This window comes from Prionailurus bengalensis, chromosome A2 (assembly GCF_016509475.1).
Source record: "Prionailurus bengalensis isolate Pbe53 chromosome A2, Fcat_Pben_1.1_paternal_pri, whole genome shotgun sequence".
In the NCBI taxonomy this organism is placed as follows: Eukaryota; Metazoa; Chordata; class Mammalia; order Carnivora; family Felidae; genus Prionailurus; species Prionailurus bengalensis.
Genome location: NC_057348.1, coordinates 105704719 through 105718959, shown reverse-complemented (window position 1 = coordinate 105718959; position 14241 = coordinate 105704719).

Below are 14241 nucleotides of genomic sequence, written 5' to 3'. Positions count from 1 at the left end.
CAGGATCCAGGGGAGAGACTCTTCTTTAAGAGATGTAAGTGACTGTAAAATACTTTTTAAAATGATATGTAGGGGCACCTGGGTGGCTCAGCCGGTGAAGCGTCTGACTTCGGCTCAGGTCATGATCTCACAGTTCGTGAGTTCAAGCGCGGCGACAAGCTCTGTGCTGACAGCTCAGAGCCTGGAGCCTGCTTCCGATTCTGTGTCTCCCTCGTTCTCTGCCCCTCCCCCACTTGCACTCTGTCTCTGTCTCTCACATATAAATCAATGTTTAAAAAAATAATAAAATGATATGTAAATTTCATTGGTAGATATCTTCACTAAATTTCATTAAGACTGTAGCCATTATGAAGAATAAAAAGTGACTGGAGTTTATCTGCATTTACATTTGTTTGATATCTATTTTTAAATTCCTGAACATTACAAACTGAACATTTTATATACTTATTAATCACACTGATGAATTACTAAAAATGGCAACTGTATTTAAATGACAGTGAGAAAAAATTGAACTTACTCCAGCCTGAAGTCAATTTCCCAGGTATAACTTTGCAAATGTCAAAAGTCGTAAAGCTCCTTGTATAAAGAGAATATGCTACAGCAACTTAAAGTTTAGAATGTGTCCCTTCACCCACTTAAATGTTCAAAAGGCCACTTTACTTTTCAACATGAGTTTCACAAATAAGTATCAAAAACAGCTTTTCACCTTGAAAATAAGATATGTTGGGAACATAACCCACTTACTGTTTATTTTAAAGGCACTGAAGTTTAGAGACAGATTTAATAGTTCTCTTTTCTCTGTTTTTCTTAAAATGGTAGTGGACAGGGCCTGATAAAAACAAAAACATTTATTTTCAGTTTCCAGACCAATTACATCAGGAAATCCACTAGATCTATCTGTCTGCTGGATTACATCAAATTACACATCACAGTCTAATGGCTCTTTTTAATCCTTCTCTACACACTCTAGTATATAATACAGATACTATACTGACAGCATACTGACATCACCTTAAAGACACATGGATTATAAAGTGTTACAGACAAATTAATTTTCCTGATAACGAAAATTGTCCTTTTTCAGTTCTAAAAGTGTTTAAATTAAATTTCGATTCATATCTTTCAGTAATGTATCAGCTATTTTCCCACCTGATTATGCTTAGGATAATGAAAATTATTTTATCTACGCTTAAAAACTGAAGGCTATTTTTTAATGAAAATGTATTCTTTTGTGGCAGAAGTTAGTAACATGAAGTCAGTTTCAGTTTCTGTCTTTTTCCTCTTCCTTTCAGGATACTATTTGGCAATGTGTTTGCAGTGGGGCCAATCAGCAGATAGATGCGACTTTTCTTGCATTGTATCTATTGCAAAGTGGGAGAATCAGAATTAAGTTACTATAAGTAACATTCAACTAGTCTCTGAAAACCTAAGTGGCAAGAAGCCAAGTTTTAGGTAGGGGATTCTAAATTGGCTTTATACACTGAAGATTTAAATTGCTGAAAAACTGATTTTATCACAAACTGGGGATCTTCTGGGGTAAAAATTAAGCAATCCTAAATAAAACAGCCAAATGATATACAATAGTTCCTAAGGAGTCAAGATTAAAGGTCAGAGTTCAATAAAAATCTTCTCAAAAATCTGGGACACATTTGCTACTTGAGGCACATTTGAGGCAAATTTCTCCTTTTAATTTTACAAATACTACCACGCATTGTGTTAGAATTATTGATGTATATCCTTCCCCTCACCCTTGACGTCATTAGCACCTTGAAGACAATGGATTATTTCTTTATCTTTGTATATCCCATGGGCCTTCCATGATACTTCAGTGAAAGTTCAAACAAGTGTGTGTTGAATTGCAAGGCTTAATCCTAACTTTGAAATGGTGTCAGGGAAAGGAAGGAGCAAGCAATCCCATGGAGGCACAGTGCTGTGCTCTCCGGGAGCCTTCTGTTCTCACCTGCATCAGGTGAGATATTCATTACCTTTCCTGCGGCTCAAAGAAATTCTGAGATTTCCCAAATGTCTACTCATCCAAAGGAGTGCAACATGAATATCCTGTCTTAAATCTAGAAAACTTAGGTTATCTAGAATCCATCTTCCTTTGTTGTCCCACAGGACAGGAAAAATTCAATTTAAGTTTTCATTTGGAACATTCCTCTGGCATCCCCATAGTTCCATTAAGTAGATGTTAAACTAATTTTAATATGGGGAAACATACATGTGTATCTACCAGGCTGGGAACAGATGTGCCTAGACACGTTCCTGTGCATCAATATGTGTATGTGTATTAGACCTCCAACATTTATTCTAGCTATCATGCCTTTTCTTGCTTGCATTTTTGAAGGAATTTTTAAATTATATTCTTATCCTACAACATCCAAATGGAAGATGAGATGAAATAAAAGTATCTCTGGGGCGCCTGGGTGGCTCAGTCTGTTGAGCGCCCAACTTCAGCTCGGGTCATGATCTCGCGGTCTATGAGTTCGAGCCCCGCGTCGGGCTCTGTGTCGACAGCTCAGAGCCTGGAGCCTGTTTCAGATTCTGCGTCTCCCTCTCTCTGACCCTCCCCCATTCATGCTGTGTCGCTCTCTGTCTCAAAAATAAATAAACGTTAAAAAATTTTTTTAAAAAGAAATAAAAGTATCTCTGACTAAGAAAAAACTGAAAATAAGTTTCTTAATAAGAGAAAGATTTAATAGATATGATGTCATCTCTCTATATCATACATGCCAACAAGTCAGGCAGTGCTTGAAAGCCATCAGCTTCAGAGAATGGAGCCAAGCCCATGAGGTTGGAGTGCATTAAGTAAAATCCTGAAAGCTTTATCAAGAGTTCCACTTTAACATGAGTATTTTGCTTCCCCAATATTCAAATGAAAGATAAGGGATGGCAATCCAATTAGAGAATCATAATAGAGCTTCCTATATACCCCACATTTACAATTTACTTTTTACATTTGAAGGAAGAAAAAAAACTAAAATCAGCTTCAGACTGGGTAACGTCTGTCAACCCATTTTTTATTGAGGCCAGCTCGCTGCCGCTCTCTAAAAGGAAAAGAGACAAATAATGCAAATAGAAAAATTCTGTCTCTATGAGTTTTGCATTCATTACCATTCTTGATAAACAACTAAATTTTTGGCAGCAGCAGAGGAGTTCAAATTCTAATTCATGGCCCTTGAATTTTTACACAATTCATAGATAGGAAGCAGAGAGGCTAGATTCTGATGGCAATCTATAAAAATGTCAATGTTCTTGCATGCATGCATTTATACGAAGAGAAATTCCCGATTTGCAAAAACATCTAAGCTATAGAAAAGTTGAGAACCACTGCTTCCAAGCGCAGTGATTAATTCCTTATCCTTTCAATATTATGACTTGCAAGACTTTCAAAATCAGTTAAGGTGAAGTAAAAAATTATTAACTGAAAGATAAGTGTCCTTAGTAGTCATCATGGCCAAGTCAATAAAGGGTCGCAGAATCTGACTTCTCAGTCACATACAAACTAATTATGGAATACCTGGGGAAATGGCAAACTTTTCCTTAAAGGACCGTATAGCTACTATTTTTAGGCTTTGAGAAACAAGAGGCAACATCAAGGATATTTGGGGGATAAGTATACATTATTTTAAATGCAACCATTTAAAAATGTATAAATAAAAAATAGGCAGTGTGTTAAATGTGGTCTGCATCTCCACGTAGAGTATGTAGAAGCCTGCTCTATAAGAACAATTATACCTTTAGAATTAGATAGGGTTTAGGGGCACCTGGGTGGCTCAGTCGGTGAAGCATCCGACTTCGGCTCAGGTCATGATCTCGCGGTCTGTGGGTTCAAGCCCCGTGTCAGACTCTGTGCTGACAGCTCAGAGACTGGAGCCTGCTTCGGATTCTGTGACTTCCTCTCTCTCTGACCCTCCCCTGTTCATGCTCTGTCTCTCTCTGTCTCAAAAATAAAAAAACGTTAAAAAAAATTAAAAAAAAGAATTAGATAGGGTTTAGCTTCATGATGGGGAATGACAGAATTATTTCAGTGTTAAAGGAAGGAAAAAGGAAATTGTTATATACCTTCTAGCTACATGAAGTGTTACATTAAATACTTTATGAATATTGTCTTTTGAAGAGCACAAAACAACCTTGTTAGTAATATGCTATTACAGTAATATTGTATATAAAGAAACTCTGCAATGTTTATTAATTTTTTCCAAGGTTATTTATTCATAGTTTTTGAGTCCAAGAATGACGCTGAGTCTAGGGGTTGCGGCAATGGAGAAGAAATGAGGCCTGACCTCAATATTTAGGAAGGGAAAGGAGACTGGTAATTAAGCAATAGAGGAACACTTAACCCATAGATACAGGGCCATAGAGGCTTCTGAGAGGAAGTTTAGAAGTTTGAAGGAATAAGAACAATTGCTTCTGACAAATATAAATGTGTTTGGGAATGTCTGCATATAACAGCCATGTTTGAGGAACAGCATATAGCTCATTATGAACAGAACAGGAGATAAATGAAGACAAGTGGAAGACATGGGCTGGACAAGTTAGCACACAGTGTCAGGAAGAATTCTGCAGGCCTTTGTAGTGGCTATCTGGCAATTTTGAGTATTACTACCTGTGTATTAGAAAGAGTCTCTTTATTTTTAGTGGACAATCTTTTCCTAATCTCAGCCCATGGCTTTTAAGCGAGTTCATTTTCATTCCCAAATTTTCGGTGTGCATGAATTAAGCAAGACTTTTACTGGAACAATTTGGAAAGAGAGTACTGATTTATGCTACGCATTCTAAACTACTTTGACTAAAAGCTTCCAGCTTTTCAAGCTCATCTTTAACCTCTTTGGGGAAGGACCTACTGGAGAATAAAACCAAGACAGAATAAAGAGCTGTTGGCTAAACCCTAATTAATTGATTGATTGATTGATTGATTTTCTAAATTTAGTGATGACTGAAAATCACCCTGGAACTCTTCAGCTATGATAGCCAACAAATCCCCCATCCTTGCTGAAATTGGTTTGATTCGGTTTCTGTAACTTATAACTGCAACATTTCTAATTACTACAGCCATGATAGTTTTTCAAATGTGTTAATCCATCAAAAGCCTCTGAGGAGTTTTGGGCACATTGTAACATTAAAAGGTTTGTGGATTCTGTGAAAAAGTAATGATTAGCTGACAAAAGACTCAAATCCACAGAGAATAGTTTGATGCTGCGTGGTGGTATGGGCAAAAGATGCTAGGTAATGGCAGGTGGGAGTAAAAGGAGTGATATTTATCTATATATAAAGTACTGATATTTAAGACTTGGTGACTGATTGGATGTAAGTGAGGGGGAGAAATAAATTAAGAGACAAATCAACTCAAGGATGATGTTCAGATGTCTAGTTTAAGCCACTGATTAATGACATGACTTAAGATAGAGATCTTGGACCAGATATGGGTATCACCAAAACAAGCCTGGTAAATGGAACTACAGGAACGCATGAACTCACTGAGAGGAAAAACAAAAAAATTTGAGAGGGGAAAGGGGTGTAAGTGGTAATTATGAGGAATACCAATGTTTAATGTGTGGTTGTAGGAACACTACAAAAGAGTGAGAAGGAGCAACCAGAGAGTAGGTGATGAGGGTGTGGTCGAGCACAATCCACACTAAAGACATTAGAGAAACTAAGGGATGAAGCGTCCACAGAATTAAGCAGCCAGGAGTTTTCTGGCTCCTTTTGTTCATATAACTTACCCAAAACTCCTGGCTAAATCTAACCTATCTCTTGAACATCAGCAACCTCCTTGGAGAGACCTCTCCTGTACCTGGGTGGCTCAGGCAGTTGAGAGTCTTGACTTCCGCTCAGGTCAAAATCTTCACAATTCCTGATTTCAAGCCCCACATTGGGCTCTCTGCTGTCAGCTTGGAGCCTACTTTAGATACTCTGTCCCCCTCTGTCCCTCCCTCGCTCATGCTCTTTCTCAAAAATAAAATAAACATTAAAAAACAAAAAAGCCTTTCATTTCAATCTGCTCAAGTGTTGCACTCTGTCAAGGACCTTTTCCTATGTAACACTTAGCTAAATCTGTGCTTACTCTGTCCTTCCAAGAAGAGCCTATGAAGGGTGGACCAAACTCATTTCAAGAGTGTGTTTCTCTAGCACCTCTTAGATTGCCTCCAACTCAGTTACTATTTTTTTAAAAATAGTGAATATTTTTTTAAAAAAGAAAAATACTGACTTTTAAATCACAGCTGCTAAATATCATAAATTTAGTGGAGATACATTCTTTCAAAGAAAGGGAAGAGACAGATAATGTATGTGTGCTTGAGAGCTTTTACAGTTAACTCTCGTGTGTCCACAAGAACAGAAAAAATAGAACAATCTCATCAATTAATAACAAGAGACAATCTATGTTTTGAGGATGTAGCAGGGCTTCTGGACCTATATGGCCTGGATTCAAATCCCATCTGTATCTAGTTAGCTATATAACCTGGGCAAATTACTTACATCTTCTGAACCTTCATTTGCATATCTGCAAAATATGGTGACAAAATAGTACCTGAGAAAATTAATACTGTAAAATATAAAGGCACACATTAGAGCGACAGGTACATAGTAATATGTATTAAAGAGTTTTATATTATTATTATTATATTATTATTATTCATTTGATCATAATAACATATATTTTCAAAGATATGTCACTGTGAGGATTTTTTCTACTCAGGTTTACACTTTGGATCACACCCTAACAAGGTGCAAGAGTGATATGCAAGAAAGAAATGTAAAAGTGATTAGATAAAACAAACACAGAATTCAAATTTTATCTTAAGATATTCAACAAATATTTATTTTATACACTCACATGAGAACAGGCCTTTGTATAAACATTGTTCCTTTTTCTATCTTAACAAAATAAACACAACTATATGTTTTACAGAATTTCAAATTCCTTTCCTGTTGCTACTGCTCACGTTAACCTTAAATCCTCGGATCCTTCTTCCCCCAATTATAAACGGAACAATAGAGGCATTCTGGCTTTCAGAGAGGCCTATGAATAGTAAAGGATAGCTTGAAGCTTAGATAGCACAGACAGATATTTCCCAAGACGTCTTCTGCTCCTTCACGCTAAGGCAGGAAGCTTCTTCGTGTTATATTTATTTTAAATATCTGTAGGCTTTTTCCCGTAAGAGTGTGATATTATTTTGGCACCCCTACGGTCATTTGTTTACTCTTTTACTTGTTCCTCCATGAAGAGATTTGGTGAGGGTTCCTCTCACCTTACAAGTTCCTCTATGCCCTGTGGTCTAGAGGCAAATCCTTGCTCAACAACTATAATCCAGTGAATACCCAGTTGACACTATACCAGGCTGAGGATGTTGCCAAATGATCTATGCACGTTGAAAGGTACACCAGTTTAAATCTTGATAGATTATTACCAACCCCCTCAGGGAGTACCAAGTTTTCAGAGCACACCTGACAGCCATTAAGCAAGTCTGGCTGCCTAGAAACACTCTCTCAGCTCCTAAGGTTGATGGAATGTCTGTACTTAGTAGAGTTGATGACATTTCGTGTCTAGCCCATTTTTCATCACCAGCAGAGTGACACATGATTTCATAATTGGTTCAGTATCATTCACTTTCCCTTACAATAGAACAGCTGGAAACGGATTTGAAATATAAATTTTGTGTTCTAAGAAACACTTTAACTTAGTGTACATGTCGCCCCAAGCATCTCTAAAGTAGGTAAGTAGGAGAGGCATCATAGTGGCAATTGCTTTGTAAAAGTACATATAGACTGTACATATATACATATATACATAAGTATATAAGTACACATGTACATATATACTGTATATATATATTCAGTAACTTTTAATGAACCAGAATTAAAGGATTGATCAAATATTAAGGGCTGATATCCAAAGAAGAGTAAGTATACAATTCAGCACCAAAGAAAAACATTCATCCATACAAAGTTTTAATCAAAAAATTGAAACAAATTCTACCATACACACTACTATGCTACCTAAGGATACATTAAGAAATATGGGAAATTGACCTAAAGTATTGGAACATATTTCAGTGGATACCAGTGTAATCCTTTACTATGAACATTTTAAGCCCCTTTTAAATGACATTGAATCCAGTCAATTCAATTCAATTCAATTCAATTCAATTCAATTCAAGAAACATACAACAAGAGATCTCTAAGTGCCAAGTACTATAAAAGATGTTGAGTGCCAAAAAATATGATTAGGATAAAAATCTTGTCCCTAGATATCCAGTAATTTATAGAAAGTATATAAATTCACAGACATAACTGAAATGAAGTGGCTGAAAATCAAGGATTATGCCAAAAAAATTATGTTTCTAATATCTCTAGCGCTAAACACAGCAAGTTCAAAGTAGCTACTCAATTAGTATCTGTATTATGAAAGAGGGAGAATTATATCTCTTGTTAGGAAGAGAGTATTGAGGAGGAATTAAAATTGCTATTTTTAATTATTAGAGGTTTCTAATTCATGAAGAAAAATGAGAATGCCACTGATTCAATAGAACACTACATTTTTAGCATTCTATTCACAGATACCCTCTTGTCTATTATCAAAGCCAGACTAATTAAATTCCACTATTAATTAAATTCCAAAGAAAACAAAAAAAATACTAATAAGAGAAGATATATGCACCCCTTTTATTGCAGCATTATTAACAGCCAAGAAATGGAAGCTTCCCAAACGTCCGTAAATAGATGAATGAAAAAAAAAGAGATGTGATATATATGTGATATATATATATGATTATATATATATAATATATATATGTGTGTGTGTGATATATATGATATATATGATATATATATTATTATATATATCATATATATATAATGGAATATTATTCAGCCATAAAAAATGAAATCTTGTCATTTGCCACAACATGGACAGAACTAAGTGAAATAAGTCGAAGAAAAACAAACACTATATGGTTGCACTTATATGTGGAATCTCAAAACCAAATGAACAAACAAATAAAAACAAATGAATGCACAAACAAAAAGCAGAAACACATAAATACAGAGAACAAACTGATGGCTGCCAGAGGGGAGGGGGTGGGGGGATGGACAAATGGCTGAAGGGGAGATACAGTCTTCCAGTTATGGAATGAATAAGTCACATGGCAAAAGGCACAGCATCAGGAATATAGTCAATGATATTGTAATCTTACTGTAAGGTAACAGATGGTAGCTACACTCATGCTGAGCACAGCATCACATATAGAGGAACTGAATAACTATGTTGTGCACCTGCAACTAATGTAACATTGTGTGTCAACCATATTTAAAAAAGAAGAAGGAAGAGGAGGAGGAGGGGAATAGGAAGAAGGAGGAGGAGGGGAAAGAAGAAGGAGAAATAAGAGCCACCCTATTCGTGGATGGGCAATGAATAAAATTCCAAAAGGAAAAGACAAGTCTGGGGAAAGAGCTTCTGAAAAAAAACCATACGAACAGGGGCACAGTGTAAACAAGAAAGCAAAAAATAAGTTCTCTGAAGACTGAATATTCTACTCTGCATTTACAAGAAGGTTTGTATTGGAAAATTGTAGAAATAGAGTCATATAGGTTAATATAAAGTTAAAAAGACCCTAGAATTTTTAGCTATGTAATATGGATTTATTGGAAAATAAATGAGGAGTTACTGAAGATAGTTGAACAAAGTAATGACAGCATGTTTTGGGTAAATGAATCAAAGTAGCAATCAGGATATGCTGAAAATTTTTAATTTATGGAGAATAAACATTTTAATGTTAAAGCACTAGCAGGGGTGAGTTTGATTTCAAATTATTATTAAGTTGCCCTGCCTGAGAGTTTACATATCTAGCCCTTAAAACATTATATATTCACAAATCATATATATATATATATATATATATACATATATATAAATACACCATCCCAAATGAGTATAATTCATTATGTTATAGTATATTAAAAATATTTTTTAAATTTTTTAAACATATTTTAAATATGTTTACTTTATTATAATATCAAAGAAACCTACTTATGGAACTTAGCTATAATTACTTTAGAACATGCCTTTTTGAGAAAGTTTAAATGGTGGATACAGAAAAAATAAGTATTCTGCTCTGAAACATTTTCCTCATTTATTATAATATTCTCCCAATATCCCTCTATCTACTTCTCTAAGCCATTCAGAAATACCTGTGAGGATTGTTCTTTATATACAGTTTGAAAGCCTCTTATTATAGAAGTAAAAAATTGAAAGGGGTAGTGTCATCCGAACCAAGGTGTATTTAGACACAACAATCTGGAAGAGACCACTTCAGACTTGATTTTTTAAAAGTTTTCTAATGTTTATTTATTTGAGAGAGGGAGAGGGAGAGGGAGAGAGAGGGAGGAAGGGAGGGAGAGAGAGAGAGAGATTGAACACTAGTGGGGGAGGGACAGAGAGAGGAGACACGGAATCTGAAGTATGCTCCAGGCGCTGCTCTGACAGCCAGATGAGGGGCTCGAACCCACGAACCAGGAGATGATGACCTGAGTGGAAGTCAGATGCCTAGCCTCCTGACAGCCTGAGCCACCCAGGAGCTCCCATACTTGAATTATTTAAAGCATATTCCTATCCCCATGTGTCAAGCATATGTTCAATGGCATCCTCTTTCCCATTACCCCCAAAGCGACAATGCTCCTAGCCTATCTGGACACTGATCAAACAGATGCAAAAATGCATGGCACACACTACCTACAACTGAAATTTGGTGGTTTCCTAAACTTCTCACCTTTGTGCCACTGGTCACTACTTTCTCTCCCCTGTCAAAATGCTGCCACAATCTTTGAAAGTGTCCTTTACATTTCACGCCCACCATCCCCCCTTAGATAAAAGTGAGTCTTCCATGTGACGCTGCTACCTCCCTCCTTCTGTCCCTTCCCCCCTTTTTTCATCCTCTCTCTTTCTCTCCTTCCTTCTCTCCCTTACTCTCCTCCTCCCCACCTTTTGTTCCTGTTTTTCTAGCTTACTTTCTCAGTTTCAGGCTTTTAGAACTAACTGGAATTTCAGGCTTTTGGAAATAATTTCTTTTGGAATTCCTTGCTTTCTTCCTTCTTCTCGTCAGGCTCAGTGACATTCATTGCTGTTTTAAATGTGCCTGGGTTTCAAGTACAGTTCATAGCCATGGATAGCAGTGAGCTAGGAGATCCATGAGGGCACAGTAACTACAGTGTTTCGAAACTTATTTGTGCTCATTAATAGCCTGCTCAATTGTACTGATGGTCAGTTTTTGTAAAACACCAACAAAGATAACTAGGGCTTAAAAGAGACCAGCTGAGAAGTAATAAAAGTACTTTTAAATATCATTGTTCTAATATGCACAAATAGTCCTTACCAGTATAATCAAATTGCATCCTCATCTACTGAGATTATTCCTCTCAAGCCATTCACATACCTACAAGTAAGAGGATGATTGTTTATCTGCTCGATTCATCGGTGCAAATGTTCCTTAGCCCACGCAGAGGCCAGACTCAGCTGTGTGGTTTCAGAGATTGGGTTGAAAATATAACACAGTACATGCATTAGAAAAAGGAAATCAGAACATTAAACCACTTGTTTTACCATCTCTGATCCCCCTGAGGCTCAGTGACATTTGGTGAATTTATCTTTCTTGTTAAAAGCAGATTCTCTAACTCCTTGTAGCAGGTGGAGGAAAGATGTAGCAGAATGTTTACAATAAGGCATATAAATCTGTTACATGTGTGTATGTCTGATGAAAGGGAAGGTCACTGCTTAAATTTCAGTTTACTTCCTCAATTTTCAGTTAAATGTTTTCTCCAGTGCTCTGCAAATTAAATATCTCAGAGGACTCTTTAGAAAAAATGAAAGAAGTGGGGGGCAGAATCAGAGTGGAGGGGAAACAAACAAACAAACAAACAAACAAACAAACAAAATATAAAATGAGGTAATGGAGAATAAAGTCCTTTCCAAAAAGGACGTGCCTATATTGCTTTTTTAGGGATTTCATTCCCTAAGTTTTCAGTTTACACTTGTTTGCATTTCAGCGTTATTAGTATCGTTAGGAATTCTTACACTTGACTGGATTTGCTTGTAGTGGATAAAGCCAACGGTGACAATGCTTCCTCTCCTAAAAGACAATGCTCTGCATTGGGCCAGTGTGATTAGTCTTTTGAATTTGTGGGCCATGTTTCAACTTCCTGTACAGTTCAAATGCTTCTTATTCCAGATTTTTCTCTTCTTCCTACTTGCTAAAATAACCATACTCTTCGAGGAGACTTTCAATTCCCACTGTTTCCTCTCTCACTGCTTTCCACAGAAATATAGTGCAAGGAACACTTGTCTTTACCAAGTAGACTTCAACTGCTAATCTTCTCTTTCTACTCATATTCAACCTCTCAGACAAATCCTCAGGTCTTCCTCAAATCAGGATCTTTCTAGGCTCTCTTTAATTAATTAGGCTTATGTAACCAACTGTTTTTGAGCATGTAAAAGCTACCGGACAGTAATTCTGTGCTAGACTCTGAGGAAAATTTTCTTTCAACCTGGCCTAATTCCTGACTACAGGAAAATTTCAGACATATAAGCAGAATGTTTCAATAAAATAATATAAACCCAGATAAAGGTGGTTTCCAACCTTGGCTATCCATCAGCATCACTTTGGAAGCTTGTAAATATCCCAATGCCCAGGCAGCAGCAACTCAGCCTAACTAATACAGAAGCTTTGTGTGTGGGCCCAGACTCCTTACATGATTCCAGTTTGGGGGGGGAGAGTTGAGAACGATTATTATAAGTATATATTACATATTATTATATGGTTATTATAGTATATATATATTATGTTATGTATGATTTATATGATTATTATAAGTATACATAAGTAGCTGTGAAACACAGGGCAGAAGATTGTAACTCTATTAGGATGTTAGGGAAACCCCAGAAGAGGTTGTACTTCCACAGATATTTCAAAACTGAGTTGTTGATTAAAGATTTGGGCCAAAAGGCCTTTGGGATGAAATGTATGGCTTGACATGGAGGAGGGTGGGAAGATGGACCAAATGGGATCCAGAGGGGCAGGCTTACAGTTACAGGATGAGTAAGTCACAGGAATAAAAGGTACAGCATAGGGAATATAGTCAATGGCCTTGTAATAGTGTATGGGGACAGATGGTAGCTACAATTGTGGTGAGCGTAGCATAACACATAGACTCATCCAATCACTATGCTGTACACCTGAAACTAATGTAACATTGTGGGTCATACATATGTCAATAAAATAGCTAAACAAAAAAAGCCAAAACGATGCAAAGGAAGTGCAAAGAAAACCGCAAGAGGTATAACTTGAGCAGCTTCTCACTGGTAGGTAGTGCTTCAAGGATAATTATAAGTCATTAAGTCATACTGGACAATAATGCATGAGAAAGAACAGTGAGGAATATAAGTCCTAAAAAATAACACAGGTTTTTAGGGTAAGAGGCAGAGGGACGGACAATGCCTGAATTAGAATCCTCCTTCCTTGGACCTCTACCACATAGTCACTAAAAAACAAGGAGAAGGGGCGCCTGGGTGGCACAGTCGGTTAAGCCTCCGACTTCAGCCAGGTCACGATCTCGCGGTCCGTGAGTTCGAGCCCCGTGTCAGGCTCTGGGCTGATGGCTCGGAGCCTGGAGCCTGTTTCCGATTCTGTGTCTCCCTCTCTCTCTCTACCCCTCCCCCATTCATGCTCTCTCTCTCTCTGTCCCAAAAATAAATAAAAAAACGTTGAAAAAATTTAAAAAAAAAAAAACAAGGAGGAGATCTTCAAGTTCTCCTGACGTTTTCTTATAGCCTTGTCAACATCATGTCTCATGATTTCTGGCCAGTCACTTTGCTTTTGATATCTAGGCTATAATACTCACCCGTCAGCTTCAGGATCAGACTCCTTTCCAATATAATCTCTTCCTCAGTAACCATCACTTCCCTGAAAAGTTGTATGCCCTTGTATATGAATGGAATATCTCTTACTCTTAAGTTCCCTATATTTCAAAAACTTTCATATCCAGCCTTTAAGAACTTGGTCTATGTTTCTAAAGTGGAACTTTGGAACTTCTTGACCACTTTTTAAAGGAAATGAAATTACATTTAGAGAGCACTATATAAATAAACAAACATTCATGAACACTGTCAGCTGATACCAATTCAAATGGGACAAAGATTCATTTATTGATTATGGAGGTGATCCTGAGATTAATTTTGAATAAGAAGGT